This window comes from Pangasianodon hypophthalmus, chromosome 20 (assembly GCF_027358585.1).
Source record: "Pangasianodon hypophthalmus isolate fPanHyp1 chromosome 20, fPanHyp1.pri, whole genome shotgun sequence".
In the NCBI taxonomy this organism is placed as follows: Eukaryota; Metazoa; Chordata; class Actinopteri; order Siluriformes; family Pangasiidae; genus Pangasianodon; species Pangasianodon hypophthalmus.
This window is the reverse complement of record NC_069729.1, coordinates 13,018,254-13,034,720: the sequence shown is the minus strand read 5'-3', so window position 1 is coordinate 13,034,720 and position 16,467 is coordinate 13,018,254.

The window sequence follows — 16,467 nt, the reverse complement described above, 5'->3', positions numbered from 1 at the left end:
TTCACTGTGACCCTGACCAGGATAAAGCTCTTACTGAAGATGAATGAACGAATAAAGATTCACACATACTAAGGAAATTGGAGAAGCCATGTATAATAAGTGCTTTGCCTCTTTCCCAGCGTACACACAATCCAAACATGTGCAGAATGCAAAAGAAGTTCCCTCTTATTTTCATTTACACAAGGTGCCCATCCTTCCATGCCAAGCCGATCATGGGTAATTTGTCTGTAGTTTCACTGAGAGTGGTATTGAACACGGCTGTGGGAATATGACACAGCAAGAGAAGAAAAAGGGAGCCAAATCGTCTCTTTCTACCATCCAGACAGAATAAACAAGACCCCTCATGTCACACCTATTTATGCGTAACGCTGTGGTGGCCAGAATGTGGCCACTCTTCATTGGTAAAGCAGTCAGGTAGGCATTGAACCCTCTGTGAGAGACCCACTGCTGGGTTTCCGCTTTCTCTAAAGCCTCGGGACACGTTGATGTGTGTATGTTGCTGGGTGATCAACAAAAGATAGTCAGAGGCCATTTCGATGGAAGAAAAAACTCAATAGAGAAGAGGGAGACCAAAACAAACAGGTTCTGATTCTCACAAAACAAGAGCAGAGGATATCAGAGTAATGGTAAACATGAGGCCATGTGCTATGTATTTACTGAGAAAATCTCATAAGAGATACAGACACATTGCACCAGATAGATTTAAGTTTTTTAAATTATTTAAAAAAAATTTAAATTAAAGAACAGACTGGATTACACAATCAACTATGCAGATATCAGTGAAAACAGCACCATGTAATGCTGTCCAGCATAATTAAGCAATATCACACAAGCAAGAGTGCTCTTGTACTGAATATCAGCATGGCTGTGATTTGGCCATAGGCTCGAGGCCACAGGCCAAGTGCCATTTTAAATAAATAACAAATTACAAAGTACAGTAAATAGATAAAAAAAAATTCAGCACAGGTCCTCTAAGAAGATTGGCATTCATTTTAATATAAGTAATGCTATTATAAGTAGTGTTTTTGAATTGGCATTTCACTCATTTATTAGTTTATGACTTTACAGCATATAATTCAGTTATTACTATGAATTATTCCAGAAATAAAGTTTTAAAACAGGTATGTAATTATGAGCAATGTACATCTGGACCTGCGGATGGGTCCTGGAAATGAAATCAAGATAATTTCTGACACATCAGAAATATTTTTGGCAGAGCCATAATAATTTATGTTACATGAAGACACAATAGACTATATAAAACAAAACCAACTGTAAATTTATATTATTTATTCTTGTTTTAATATTTAAATGACCTTTGACAAATCATTATCATACTTATGGAAAATCAACTGGCAGTTCAGAGGTTAAGGTTTTGTGCTAGGGACCAGAAGGTTGTGAATTTAAATCCCAGGACTGCCAGAGAGCCACTGTTGAGCCCTCAAGCAGGGCCCTTAATAGAATTTTATTTTTATATCTCTTTTTCAGTTCCGATTGTCTCAACAAGCTTCACAACCCCCAGTGAGCAAGCCAAGGGCGACAATGGTGAGGAAAAACTCTCTAAGATGAAGCTGAGCAGAAAGAAAGGCCAATTCTCATTTGACCAGTGCTTGGAATCAAGAGTTATTTTTTGCTTATACCATGGTACCATGGAAAATTCACATTTATGATTAGTTGGTGTTCATTATTTCTTTATATCATATTTTCTGTAAAAACGTAATCACAGTTATAAATCAATGCTTCTCACCATGTTGAAACGTAACCATGACAACAGGCAAATATTTACACTGCACTATCACCTTAAAGGACAATAACAAAAATCATTTAGCAGGATTTTAGAAAAAGACAGTTGGGTAAGTTGCTATTTTCATATCATTCCATTATGAAGATGCAAAACACGAAGTCTTTGTTTTTAATAAAGGCTCATAAGTAGTAACTGGTAAAAGAATAGCAGAAAAATATGCATTACTTGAAACATTATGTATTAAATAATAAAATACAAGTTGGTCATAGTTCATAAGTTTGCCCAACTATTCACTAGGATTGAATTCTGCCTCACTTGTAAGTCGCTTTGAATGACAGCATCTGCCAAATGAATAAATGAATGCAGAATTATTAGAGGCTAAAAACAGTCAGGTATGGATGTTTGTTCCAGGTGATTTCAAATGTCACTATGACATGAATTGATAATTGCTTTTTTCCCACAGATGAGAAGGTACAGATCCGATTGGTTCACAGCAAGCTCCCCTTGGGCAAGTCTTGCTGTTTCTCTATTCACAATAATGGAAGTGGACAGAAATGGATTCACCAGGCTGGGCTTTGCATCATAAGTTAATGACTTTTCCTGGTTCCTGAGCCACCTGCCTTCACCAGCTGCCTAAAAAAACAAGTGTGCAGTGCACAAAACACATTTCCTTTTCCGCTTTTCAGCCTCTCATCCGCTGTAATAAAGCTTGTAAATGCTTGCACATTGACTCATATATAAAGTCACTTTAGATTCATAATTATGGCAGTCAGTGTTTGAATCAGTGACTGAGACAGCAACATAATGTAGCATGTTAACACATATTAAACCAGCAAATGAACACATGCATTTAAAATGTAAGTTAAAAATAAAATGAAAAGGTAATACAATACAGTTGCAATATTTAAAGATGTGTTGCTAAGCAACAGGCCCCTTGACTCCCGTCTGTAGGTGTGTCCGAATCAGAAGGCAGCTGCCTTGATGCCTTTCTGTCTATTCTGTCTCATATGGCACTTGTCTTATAAGACAGCAGTTCAATAGCTATAAAGGTACTTGTAAAGAAGGTGCTGTATATCAACATGTTGCCAGGATACTGTCATTAACCCAAGAAATTCATTAGTGAAAGTGGAATAAAGTGTCATTGGGGAAAATAGAATGAATATTCTGTGACTACACAAGCAATTTCTCGCTAGAAACAAAAATGTTGAAATAAATTCATGAAGTAAATTATTTGTCCACAATCTGCTTCCTTTCACCTGTGTCGACCGGTTGGTTGAGACACAGAATTACAGTACTTGTAGGACAAATAGTCCAGAAGAAGATACATTAGAAGGAAGCAATCTATGCAAATGATCCAGACATGGTTCAGAGTCTTTCTGCATCCGAGTACAGCCTTAATAGCTTTAATAGTTTTAACTTTCTGTTAACTAATTTTTTCATTATACAATAAATAATTGATATGTCAATATTCAGTGGTATTTGGTATCCTTTGGCAAGGGTAGTTTTGTAAAGCCTGACACAGTTAGTGGCCACTTCATTAAGTGAGGCTACATTGAATCTATACTTATAGACTAGTTTATAAGGTAAACCTTTAGAACAGGTAAACCTATATAAACTTTTTTTAAAAATGATGATAAGAACCCATTTATTCTATATAACCTTTGTCACTGCTCTGCATATAGAGTGAGATTTAGCTGTAGTATGTATTAATAGCATGTTGTATTAACATTTAGTATGTCCTTCATTCTGATTATATGTATTTGATCAGTCAGCCAATCCCATTTTGGTGCTTTAGTGTACAAAATGAGAACATAGCACGATGTACAAAATGTACAAGTGTTCTCAAAATGAGAACATAGTGCGATGTAAGATTCTTGCACCCAAATGACTCATCGGCTGCCACGTATATGACATTGTCAAGATAGAGATTAAATAGCTGATTGAAATAATTCAATTTGCAAATTTAATTGGAAGTGTCATTCATGTTTTATGCAAATGGTGCACAACAGCACACTCTGCAAATGTAGTTTGTAAAAACTAACCTAGCCTTGACTGGCAAATTTGAAATGTTTAATGTGTTTGGTTCATTGAAGCAGCCTCTAGCTCAAAGCCCCTTGGATAGCAATGACCACATAAGGATTCTGCAGTCTCTTCAGATCAGTGCAAGTGGGATGAGGCTAATCTTTTACTGCAGTGTGTCACACTTCCCAGTGATCAACAAATGTATTCTGTGCCAGGCTTGATTTGTGAGAGTCCATAGCTTAGAGATGCATCTGATAAAAGTAACTAGAATTTGTCCTAAAGTGACCTAATTTTCAGTTCTCTCAGTCATGCTAATTTACAAAATCATGCATGTATAACATGCATCATTCATTCATTCATTCATTCATTCATTTTGGTCGGGGTGGATACAGAGCCTATCCAGGAAACCTGGAAAAAGCCCACCAGGCACAGAGAGAATAGTGTGAAACACCACACAGACAGAAACCCAAGCTCAGGATCAAACCAGACCAGGAACCAGACTGAACTGGGACCCTGAAGCTGTGAGGCAGCAATGCCACCCACTGCACCACCATGTGACCCTAGCACAACATGCCCTGTAGGCTAACAGTTAATTCACTGTTTTAATCTTGGTGGGGGAAATTTTATAATTCTACAAGCCATACAACAGGCCTGTCCCACAAGTAAAGTAAAGCTGGGTACGTCACAGGACTGAATGTAAGTTCACTGAGTTATGCATACTAATGTAGGAACTAAGAAACTTGGCAACTCAATATAGATTTTGAAGAAGTTTTGACAAATTCACCACCTCATCAAGTTTCTGCCAGCTCACATGCTGGTCTTTACAAAGACCACCAGATTAGCAAAACTCATTTTGTAGTAGCTTTTTTACTCACAAGTATATCACAGTGCTCCATTCCTCAATGTCATCAGTACAGTATCTTTATAATTCAACAGATAAAATTCATTTAGCCTCTTCACTAAAAAAAGGCCAGCCTACTGTTCTGCTATGTTGAGAAATGCCACAACAATATAATGGTTATATTACAAGAAGGTACAGATGTTGTACAAATCTAATGACAAAGTATTTTGATCATGCTCTGGTCCTAGGGCCTAATAGATGTGCTTGGCATATGGGCTGTGGGTGCCCCAAATGCCACTGGGGGCAATTATTATGGTAAATGCAAAAATATCTGCTTGCTTGCTTGCTTTTTCAACAGGGTTATCAGCAGAGTTGTGTATGTTTAAATCTGAGCATAAATTAGCTGATGCAAATCATAAATTTTTTGAATAACGCTAATTATGGCTAGCAGTCAAACAATTATCCTAATTATATATTAATAAAAATAATAATAGTTTTGTTACTGAATGGCAGGTTTATTTTCTATTTGCACATTTATACCCACAATCACAAATAATTTGCAGTTTGTGGAACTGGCACTTGAATCTGTGCTTGTTTCCATAAAAGGTGATGCATAAGGACCATTGTTTCCTGCATGTGTAGGATGTTGAGAGCCATAATTTAAACAACAGTGAGTGGAGTAGGCTGTTAGAAGAACATTACAGTGGACCTAACAGCTGTAGCTTTGTATCAAAAAAGGGCAGAAGGGTATAATATCTGTGGACAGTTTCTCTTTAAAACTATGTTGAAATGGTGGTGTAACCTTAAACTTAGCTATTGTATCTTTTTGTTAATCACTCTGAATTTGCAAGTGTGAAAAAAAATTAACATATGGAGAAGCAAAATGTGTAACATTAATGGGTAACATTATATATACACAGATCAGCTATAACATTAAAACCATCTGCCTAATATTGTGTAAGTCCCCCTTGTACTGCCAAAACAGCTCTGACCTTTCGAGGCATGGACTCCACAAGCCATCTGAACGTGTACTATGGTATCTGGCACCAAGACGTTAACAGCAGATCCGTTAAGTCCTGTAAGTCGTGAGGTGAGGACACCATGGATCACAATTGTTTGTCTAGCACATCCCACAGATGCTTGATCGGATTGAGATCTGGGGAATTTGGAGACCAAATCCAAGTCAACACCTTGAAATCTTTGTCATGTTCCTCAAACCATTTCTTGGCAGGGTGCATTATCCTGCTGAAAGAGGCCACTGCCATTAGGGAATACAGTTGCTGTGAAGGGGTGTACTTGGTCTGCAACAATGTTTAGGTAGCTGGTACATGTCAAAGTAACATGCACATGAATGCCAGAACCCAAGGTTTTCCAGCAGAACTTGCCTACAGCATCACACTGCCTCCACTGGCTTTCTTTCCATAGTGTATCCTGGTGCCATATCTTAACCAGGTAAGCGAGGCACATGCACCTGGCTGTCCACATGATTTAAAAGAAAACATGATTCATCAGACCAGGCCACCATCTTCCATTGCTCCATGGTCCAGTTCTGATGCTCACATGCCCATTTTAGGTGCTTTTGGCAGTGGACAGGGGGTCAGAATGGGCACTCTGACCAGTCTGCGGCTACGCAGCTCCATTCGCAGCAAGCTGCAATGCACTGTGTGTTCTGACACCTATCAAAGCCAGCATTAACCTTTTCAGCAATTTGTGCTATAGTAGCCGTTCTGTGGGATTGGACCAGACAAGTTAGATTTCGCTCCCCATGTCCATCAGTGAGCCTTGGGCCCCCATGACCCTGTCACCAGTTCACCGGTTGTCCTTCAATGGACCACTTTTAGTAGGTACTACCCACTGCATATCAGGAACACCCCACAAGACTTGTCATTTTGGAGATGCTCTGACCCAGTCGTCTTAGCCATCACAATTTGGCCCGTGTCAAAGTCGCCCAGATCCTTATGCTTGCCCATTTTTCCTGCTTCCAACAAATCAACTTTGAGAACTGACTGTTCACTTGCTGCCTAATATATCCCATCCCTTGACAGGTGCCACTGTAACAAGATAATCAATGTAATTCACTTCACCTGTCAGTGGCTTTAATGTTATGGCTGATAGAACCCCCTTCAGTTGTTTTGTTTTTTTTTTATTAAGTTTAAGAAAACTTGCTGAAAAGCACGGTGTGAATAAATGCAAGCTCAGAGCTCTTTTGGAATCCCATCTGCCTCCTAAGTCTTCCTCTGTACCCGCACACACTAGGTTCTACAGTGTTGCCAAAACCCGGGATTTTGGAAGACTCAGACACCACCATGGAAGCCTCCCCACTCGGTGAGATCATGGTCACTCCAGAAACTGCTGCAGCCCACCACATCACCAGCTGTGTCCCCTACCACCATTCCATTTACATTTATTGCATTTGGCAGACCCCCTTATCCAGAGCGACTTAGAAAAGTGCTTTGAAGTCTCTATTAATAAATACATTCTGATACTGCTTCGCTAGGACACAGACTAAGAATACCATCAGTCCAAAAACTCTGTTGGGGAGTAACAAGCAATCAGACAATACAAAGGTTTTTTTTTTAAGTGCTAATTTATGTACTTTACGAAGCGGTAAGTCTTTAGACGTCATTTGAAGACTGCCAGCGTTCCACTGCTGACACTCACCAAGATGGCATCCATGGATGATCTGGAGGCCTTCTTGGAGCATTTCGAGTGGGCAGCAGCTGTGTGGGAATGGCGGAGGAGGAATTGGCTGTCCGACTCCTCCCCTTTCGCGTTATCAGGGAAAATCCAGCTTGCAGTCCAAAAGCTGCCTCTACGGATGCAGCTGGAGCATTCCAATATCAAGAGGGTGGTCCTGAAGTGAGTTGGCCAGACCCCAGAGGTGCGCCACTGACACTTCCATTCACTGCAGTTCTCCAAGATCAGCCGACCCATTCACCTACCCGCAGCAGCTGAAGGGCTCCTGTCGGTGGTGGTTGATGGCAGAGGAGCAGGACGTGCAACAGATTATTGAGCTGGTGGTACTGGAGCAATTCATTGCTCGACTCCTGACAGGAACAGCGTCCCTGGATGAACCTGTTCAGATGGCAGAGGATCACGTGGCGGCAGTTCCTGGTCCAGGCTTCTCTCTATTCCCTTGATCTTTCTCTCTCCTCTAAATACTCCTCCCCGGTCTTAGCTCACCGGAACCAACATGCCGGGGCCCCAAAACAAGCCTCCTGAACCTGGTTTACTCCCTGCTTTTCCTCCCCCTTCTCTGATGTCTCCCCTAGTTCTCTCTCTCTCCACACAGGTGGAACCTTCTGTGCCCACCAGGACTGGGGCAAAGCCCGGGCAGGTTTGCTCAGCGGGAAAGCCAGGCAATTCCAGGATCAGTGTTCCCTCATGGAAGTGAGAACATTGATCCGTTTCCCTGATCCCTGATTCAAGCTCTCCTCTGATCAAGCAGGAATGTACCACATGTCAGTGAGTTCACAAGGGAGTACACATCAGGCCTTGGTGGACTCAGTGTGTAACCAGACCACCGTTCGTCAAAGCCTGATTCAATGCAGGGCATTGGAAAATGCATGAATGGTGAAGGTGAGGTGTGTGCATGGGGATGTTCACGAGTATCCGCTGGTGCTACTATGCTTATTATTAAATTCAGGAGGCAAAACCATAAAGTGGAGGCGGCATTTAGTCCTCACCTCACCCGTCCACTAATTCTGGGGACAAATTGGGCAGTGTTTCAGGCATTAGTAAGAGAAAGGTTTGTGGACAGGTCCTGCAGTAGTGAGGCATGGTGTGGAATGTGCTCAGCTTTGGCTGAGGAGGTGTTGGGACCCGGAGGGTGGGGAGGGGTCCGCCCTTCTATCCTTGACAGGGATTCCCCTCAAGGATTTCCCCCTTGGAGCAGTTGTGCAAAAGGACCTGAGAAACCTGCCTTTGGCCAAGTGAGATTAATTGATGGTCAACAAATCCAGCCTAACCCACACTGTACTTCTCAGTTATTAAAGATAGGTTATACTGAGTGACACAGGATGCTAAAAGTAAGGAAGAGATGACCCAAGTGTTGGTATCAAAGAGCCATAGGGAACTCCTGTTCCATGCGCCTCATCATAATCCCATAGCTGGTCATTAAGGGCAGATAAAACACTAAACTGTCTCATGGCCCATTTCTATTGGCTGGACATTCACAGGTGCTGTGCGGCATGTTGCGAATGTCAGCTGATGAATCCTCCAGCCACCCCAAAAAGTGCCATTGCTCCTTCTTCTCTTAATCAAGGCGCCCTTGAAAAGGATTGGCATGTACCTCGATTAAGGGGGAGTTGAAGATTAGAAAAAAAATCACCTGGTCTTTTTCCAGTCTTCAACTGTCCAGTTTCGGTGAGTCTGAGCCCATAATAGCCTCAGATTCTTGTTCTTGGCTGACAGGAATGGAACCTGATGTAGGCTTCTGCTGTTGTAGCCCATCCACCTCAAGGTTTGATGTGTTGTGCATTCTGAAATGCTTTTCTGCTCACCACAGTTGTAAAGAGTGTTTATTTGAGTTGCTATAGACTTCCTGTCAGCTCAGACCAGTCTGGGCATTCTCCTCTGATCTCTTTCATCAACAAGGTGTTTCAGTCTGCAGCCTTCCGTGTAAACTCTAGAGACTGTTGTGTGTGAAATTCCCAGGAGATCAGCAGTATCTCATGACAGCATCCAAACATCCCAGTTTACCAGAACACTCTGGGCCCATGAACACTCCAGACCTGTGCCTTTCCTCGAGAAAAAAAAAAGCTATTAACTAAACAAATAGGTTTTCAGCCTAGACTCAGACACAGTGTCAGTCCCAAACACTAATTGAAAGGCTGTTCCATAACTGTGGGGCTTTGTAAGAGAAAGCTCTTCCCCCTGCTGTAGCCTTCACTATTCGAGGTACCAACAAAGAACCTGCATCTTTTGATCAAAGTACGCATGATAGATCATAAAAGACCAGATGTTCTCTCAGGTACTGCGGTGTGAAAAAATTTAGTGCTTTATTGGTGAATAGTAGTATTTTATAATCAGTGCAAAATTTTACTGGGAGCCAATGCAGTGTGGATAAGATAGGGCTGATGTGGCCATATTTTCTGGTACTAGTAAGGACTCTTGATGATGCATTCTGGACTGGCTGGAGCATGTTATTGCACCTACTGAAACGGCAAGGCAGCTATCCAAGTGATATTATCTACATGAGCTTCAAATAAGAGACTGGAGTTAATAATAACACCAAGGTCTTTGACTACACATGATGAAACAGAAAGGCCATCCAGAGTTACTATGTAATCAGAAAGCTTGTTTCTAACTGCCTGTGGTCTCAGTAGAAGTACTTCTGTCTTGGAAATAAGTAGGAGGGAGTTACTCAACAAGTGTCTTGTTGGAAGTGTCCTTTATACGTTCCTCAACTTTATTAAGCTGGTGTCTCTCATTTGGCTTTGCTGAATATAACTGTGTACATATAATTGTACATACTCATTGGCATGACTGTTGAAGCTAATACCATGTTTACGGATAATTGTAAACAGAGTTAGCATGTTTATAGAAAAGAGCAGTGTGCCTAGAACAGAGCCTTATGGAACACCAAAGTTTACTTTAGTATGCATAGAGAACTCCTCATTTATGTCTACAAACTGATAATGATCAGTAAAATAAGACCTGAGCTAGGAGAGGGCTGTTCCCTTAACTCCAAAAACATTTTCTAGTCTATCTAGAAGAACATCATGATCTATGGTGTCAACAACTGCACTAAGGTCAAGCAACACAAACAAGGAGACACAATCCTGATCGGAGGCCAGTAGTAAGTCATGTACCACTTAAATTCTGCTGTCTCAGTATTGTGATGAGGCATAACTGCTGGGCTACAACTTTTTCTAGAATCTTGAAGATAAAGGGGAGGTTGGACACCTACAGCTGGACACCTGACAGGGGTCGAGGTCTGATTTTTTTTTTATCAGGTCAGTTTTTTTTGTCACTACTGGTAGTTTAAAGTATTTAGGTAAAAGGATTTAGGTATTGAAGATTTTAATTTGTTATTGCTGTTATTGCTATAAGAAATGAATTAAAGAATGATACTAAGGCCAGTATCATTACATGTAGTCAATTGTACTTAGTCTACTGTAGTCATATGACATTAGAATAAGTTAATAGAATAAGACTTATTCAAGTCCTGTTTTTGAAATTTGATTTATCGATTCCATTCTATCTATTGATTGAAGCAGTATGCTACAAATAAATATGTCCTAAACAAATTATAATGTCCCAAATTACCAAACATGTTATTAAAAATGGTTTTGAGTCAGTCTTGACAAAAGAGTAAGCCATGTTTCCTTAGAATATGATAGAAACATTGTGTTGGGTACAGAGGTTGTGTTATAGTAAATCATTATCCATCACACTGAAAGACAGGGTTGTAAAAAAATCCATCATAATCTATTTTTATCCATATATTTTTTTAGTTTTCCAGTTCACCAATTGAGACCTTTGATTGCTGATGTCCCAAGGGACCAGATGTTTGACTAAATGCACAGGTTCTGGTTAGGAGGAGTATGTAGGCCTATTCTGTCTATATTTGATGAATCTCTGCCTTATGCTAATGCACTCATTATGCACTCATGTTGGTCTGGTTGTGTTATTGTGGCCTAGGATCCAAAAAGTACAGAGAAATGTGTAGAGGTAAACTTCTGGGGCATGCCCCTGACAATTTATTTTGGTGTAGTCAGCAGGATCCCTTTGCAGAGCACAGCCATGATGCCCAGCGGAGATTCCAGTGTAGCCAGCAGACCAAGTCCTTCAGTAGTTAACACTAAGGTTTATGGAGGCAGTGTCCATGGATGCAAGTTTTATGGGGAACTTAGCTAAATTAAATATGGAGAATGGAAGATGCAGACTGAAGCTATGCTTAGAGCCCAAGGATCCACAGAAGCACAGAATATGTATTTTATTTTAGAAAGGGAAGCCAAATGGGAGATTTTGCTTTTGAGTTTCACAGATGGACAATTGTAAAGGCTGATTTCAGATTAACTGAAAAGTATTTATGGTAAGACAGTGACTTTAGCCCTATGACATGTCCAGTTTTTTAAATGTAGACAACTAGAATAAGAGAAAGTTTAGGGGCTTTCACTCTCCATCTACATGAGCTTTTCTGCAGATGCCAAGAACAAAAGCCTGATGACTTAGCACAGGATGAGGCTGCTACATGCAATCAGCTGATCCTTGGCCTGAAAGCTGGTCCTTTTCGGAGAGAGATGCAGTGCATGTGCAGAAGCCTGAGTGTTAGAGGCAGACTACCAAGGGGAGGATTGTGCAGTGTCGTCCAGGGTGAGAATCCCCCATCACTAGCCTAGCAGATGGGTGATTTGGAGAAGTGGAAGACGCATTCAATCAGAGGTGCACATGGAGGTACGGGAACAAATTTCAATACTTAGTAAGAACTTGATAGAAGGATTGCTGTTTCCAGTCCAAGCACTAAACTCTGAGTTAGAGGGAAGGCCCCTTCCAGTTAACTCAATGAAAAAACATGCATCTAAGCATCAACAAGCCTTGCAGTGGGATGCCCAATGTAGGCCTATTTGCAGAGTGTGTAACAAAGTTGACCACATCCAATGATATTGCCCTAAAAGGGGAGCACCCCATATCCTTTAAACTAGAATCCCCAGCCACTGTTGGACAATGTAGGATTTTAAGTGAACAGGCAGCAATAAAATCACAGAAGCCTGGACCAAATGTTACCAAAGAACCCCACTTTGCCACAGGAACCATAAAACAATGAATCCACTTATAGGCTCTGAGGAACCAAGTTAACGCTTGTGTCTGGCTAATCTCAGCTATACTGTGAACAACAGGGCAAACATTAGAACATCCTGGAACAGAGAATGAACCCTCTCAGCTAAGAGGAACCTCTGTCAAACTCATTGATTTAGGCCATTGGCCAAGACCAGATGGCTCACCCAACAGGAAGGTAAAGCTGATAACTTCAGGAAAAAGGTGGGTGACTCACAAGAGGACCCTCATAGAATGAGACCTTTGTTCTCCCCAGGAACACAAAGTTTGCCAACATTCACACATTCCACAGAACCCAGCTTTAACAAAAGCATCAGGCTACATCTGCTGAAAGGACAATGACAAGGACAGTGATGCACCATGGTTTGAAAAACTTGTTGCCTTTTTATTGTCACGCCTTATATCTATCATGCCTATAGCCATATTATGATGCCTACAATCATTTAACAGGTATCATAATGAATGAATGTATCAGTAAAAGCAAGTATGTGATATTTGGCATGTGTGTGATCGTTATTTAGCCCAGCTAGAAAGGATTAAAACCCCCTGACACAAAGGAAACTCAGAGTTCTCTTCAATCAACATCTACAGGAGAGTCTTTCAATGGCTCCAGGAGCTCTCTTCCATCAAAATCTGCACAAGTCTCTTCCAACAAGTCACCAGGAGTTCTTGTCAACCAAGAGCGCCAGAAGTTGCCCCTCAACATCACGAGCAGATCACACTTGCTCCGAGGCTCCGCATCCAGACTGGATCCTGCAAAGCCTCCAACTCCCACCTTTGCACGACTGTGAACCACTAATCAATGCTTTGCAACCCGCCTATGAGACTTCATCGGGTGTGCACCTCACTCCAGTCATAATCCTGATTGGTCTTCCGAGACATCACTCAAAAGCAACCAGACCACTGACAAATCCCTGTCCAAAGAGACAACTTAAACACAAGTACAGTACCTGCAGATTCTAGCTGAACTGATGCATTTAATATATAGTTTAGAACCCTTCTAAACTAAACAAAGGTTAAATTGATAAGCTGATGGTTCGTTCAGGTCATGGTCTGGGAAACAGCATACAGTGCTAGAAACTTCGGATTTCATTCACTCTCTGTTCAAAGCCCCGTTTATATGTGTGTGTGTGTGCATGTGTTTATGTGTTAGACTTGTTATAAAAATCGTCTGATTTTAAAGGCAAGTGTCTTGTGTTTCTGTGCTTATAATTTACTGCCTTAAACTACCGATCTTCTTACTTTGCTCTTAATGTAGTGTTTTCACTATTTTTAGGATATTATTGCCGGTGGCCATGGAGGTAAATATTCCAATGCACAATTAATAAATACACTAATTTCAACTTATCACTGGATGAATAGTCGATCAGCTATTACAATATTAAGTGTGCAAAATTTCCCCTTCTGAGCTGATCGGCTAATCTCCTACAAATTTTGGTGGACAAAGTGGGCAGCTTAACCTAAACAGCTAATTTTCTCTAACAAGTAGCTGGGAAAAATCTTTATGGGGTATTCACAAGCCCAATTTAATAGGACAGTGTCCACTGGTTGAAGTGGAAGTGGGAGGGGGAAAAGTGCCATGCATTTTAGACACAGGCTCTCAAGTCACCCTTTTCAGTAATTCTTTTGTACAGCAATGGCTGCCACATTACTCCAAGGGGGGCAGAGGGAGGTAGACTCTAGGGAAAAGACTGCTTTCACTACTCCACTGGGTTTATATGAATTTTAACAGATGCCCTTTAGGCTCTGTAATGTGCCATCAACCTTCCAGCGGTTGACACAGAGGTGTTCTGGCAATATAGTAAATGATTCCCTTTATAGTTTTCACTGTCCTTTTAATCTGGACAAGCATGATTAGGAGCCACAGAGCAGAGGTGGGTAGCACAATTGGCCGACTATCAGTTTACCATAACCTATTGACCTGGGGTTGCAATAAAAATTCAGATGTGTCATCCAGGTTCATCCCATCTATTCGAATAGAAGCCGAGATTAAGGAGGTGCAAGTGGGAGCTTCCCCTCAATATGGCGACTTTGAAGACTGGGCAGCTCAGCAGCACATTGACTATGGCTGTGCTATAGTTGGTGCACTCCTGGTTGTGACAGGGAAGGAGACCAGATGCACTTGATGTGGTTGCCATTTTGCTTAGTGTTATCTGCATCATTTTTGCTTAGTGTCATCTGCAGGAGTGCAACTTCCTACAAGTAAGTGAAAGGGTACTCCACCATAAATCCACTGAGCCCTCCTCTGGGCAGTTGGGCAGGATACAGACTGTTGTTCCATCAGCTTTGACTAAAACATTATGGGAGTGCTTCCATGCTGCCACTGGTTGCAAGAGTGCAGACCAAATGGAAGCAGCCATTCAGAGAAGTTTCATTTGGCCTAAGCTATGGGAAGATGTGAGAAGATGGACAGCTGGATGCCCAATCTGTGGCCAAATTAAGGCTGGACCCCAAGTAAGAGCCTCATTACATCCTCAGTACAGCCTGGGCTGGAGTGGATTGAGTATTTGGGTTGTTTATATGGCCTACTGCATTGAGAAGATACATTTTATTGAATCTCCTACTCTTTGCATTTCTTTTACTTTTCCCTTTCTTGTTTTTTGTTGTTTTGCTGGCTAAAGCCTGATATTAATATTCTTCTTTTAAAAATTATTAGGCTTATTTTATCTACAATTGTTAAAACAATTGCTAAAGGAACAAAAAAAAAGACCCTTGTGACATTCACAGTGTATAGATAAGTTCTCATAGTATAGACAGTGTGGTTTTGTAATTTCATTATATTTCTTTGGAGTATATGCTGCAATAATGATTATAACTATGGGGAAAGATATGACAACAAGCACAGAGCAAGGCAAAGGCTCACATTTGAGCCTTTAACAGCTGGAGTGGTTTGAAACTTGAAAATTAACTACCAGCTGTGAGATGCATCCCCTGTGTAAATACTCATAGAATGACAAACCAAGTGAATGCAAAGAGTGATCATTTAAATCTTTTTTAAATAATTGAAAAATAGATTTATTCTTAATCTGTCTTTTTTATTAAGTATGCTTCAATACTTCAAAGACAACTTCTATATCTTTTTTCCTCCTGTTTTTCATTGAAGTCTGAGCAGGAGCCCCCCGCCCCTACCCCGTTATATATATATATATATATATATATATATATATATATATATATATATATATATATATATATACACACACACACACTTAGGCTAATTAGGCATGTAATAACCAAATCTAACTCTACTTCCCAGATCAAACTCACCGTGAGCAAGCAGATTTTAAACAATGGTCAGTGCCGTCCATTTGTAGGCAAAGACCATTTCAGTGGTCAGTCAACATCAGTGTATTAATTTATCCCAGGAATAAACTTTGGATGATTAAAAAAAAGTATGACCATGAGTATGTAGTGGCTAAAGGGTTATGCTAAAGGGTTAATCTAGTAAATAAATTTGCAATTTGGTAAAAACAAACAAACAAACAACAAACAAATAAATAAATAAGCTATATTCTTAACTCTAACTTAAACTTAATATTCTTAACTCTTCTTAATTCTATAACTCTATTTTCTACTAGCTAATATTTTGCTATCTTTTAACTAGCTAGCTACAACCAGTAGTGTAACACAAATCTGGGAACCGCCATTATGTCTGAAACAACTCAATGGATATTATATGTATAACATCACTTAACTACATTAATCCAAAGGGAAGGAAAAAGGGAGGTGGCAATTTTCACAAAAGGACAGATTTTGTCTTTATTTTTAAACCCAGGGGACTTGCAGCCCCTTGAATCCCCCTCAAATATAGTCTTACCTTAAGAGTGTTTAAAATGAAATAAAAAGCTCACTCATTCAGAGCCAAATAATTCATAACACATCACATTTGTAGATTTGCTATTAAAATGAGACAACTTATTTTAACATGCTTATGATGCAGATATGAACAAATGAGAATACTTGACTGGAGGGCAGAATTCACTTCATTACTCCATTAAACATTAAAAATGTAACACACCAGTAAACTTGTGTGAAGTCTTACAAACTCAGAATTTTGTTGACTATGGCATATGATTAT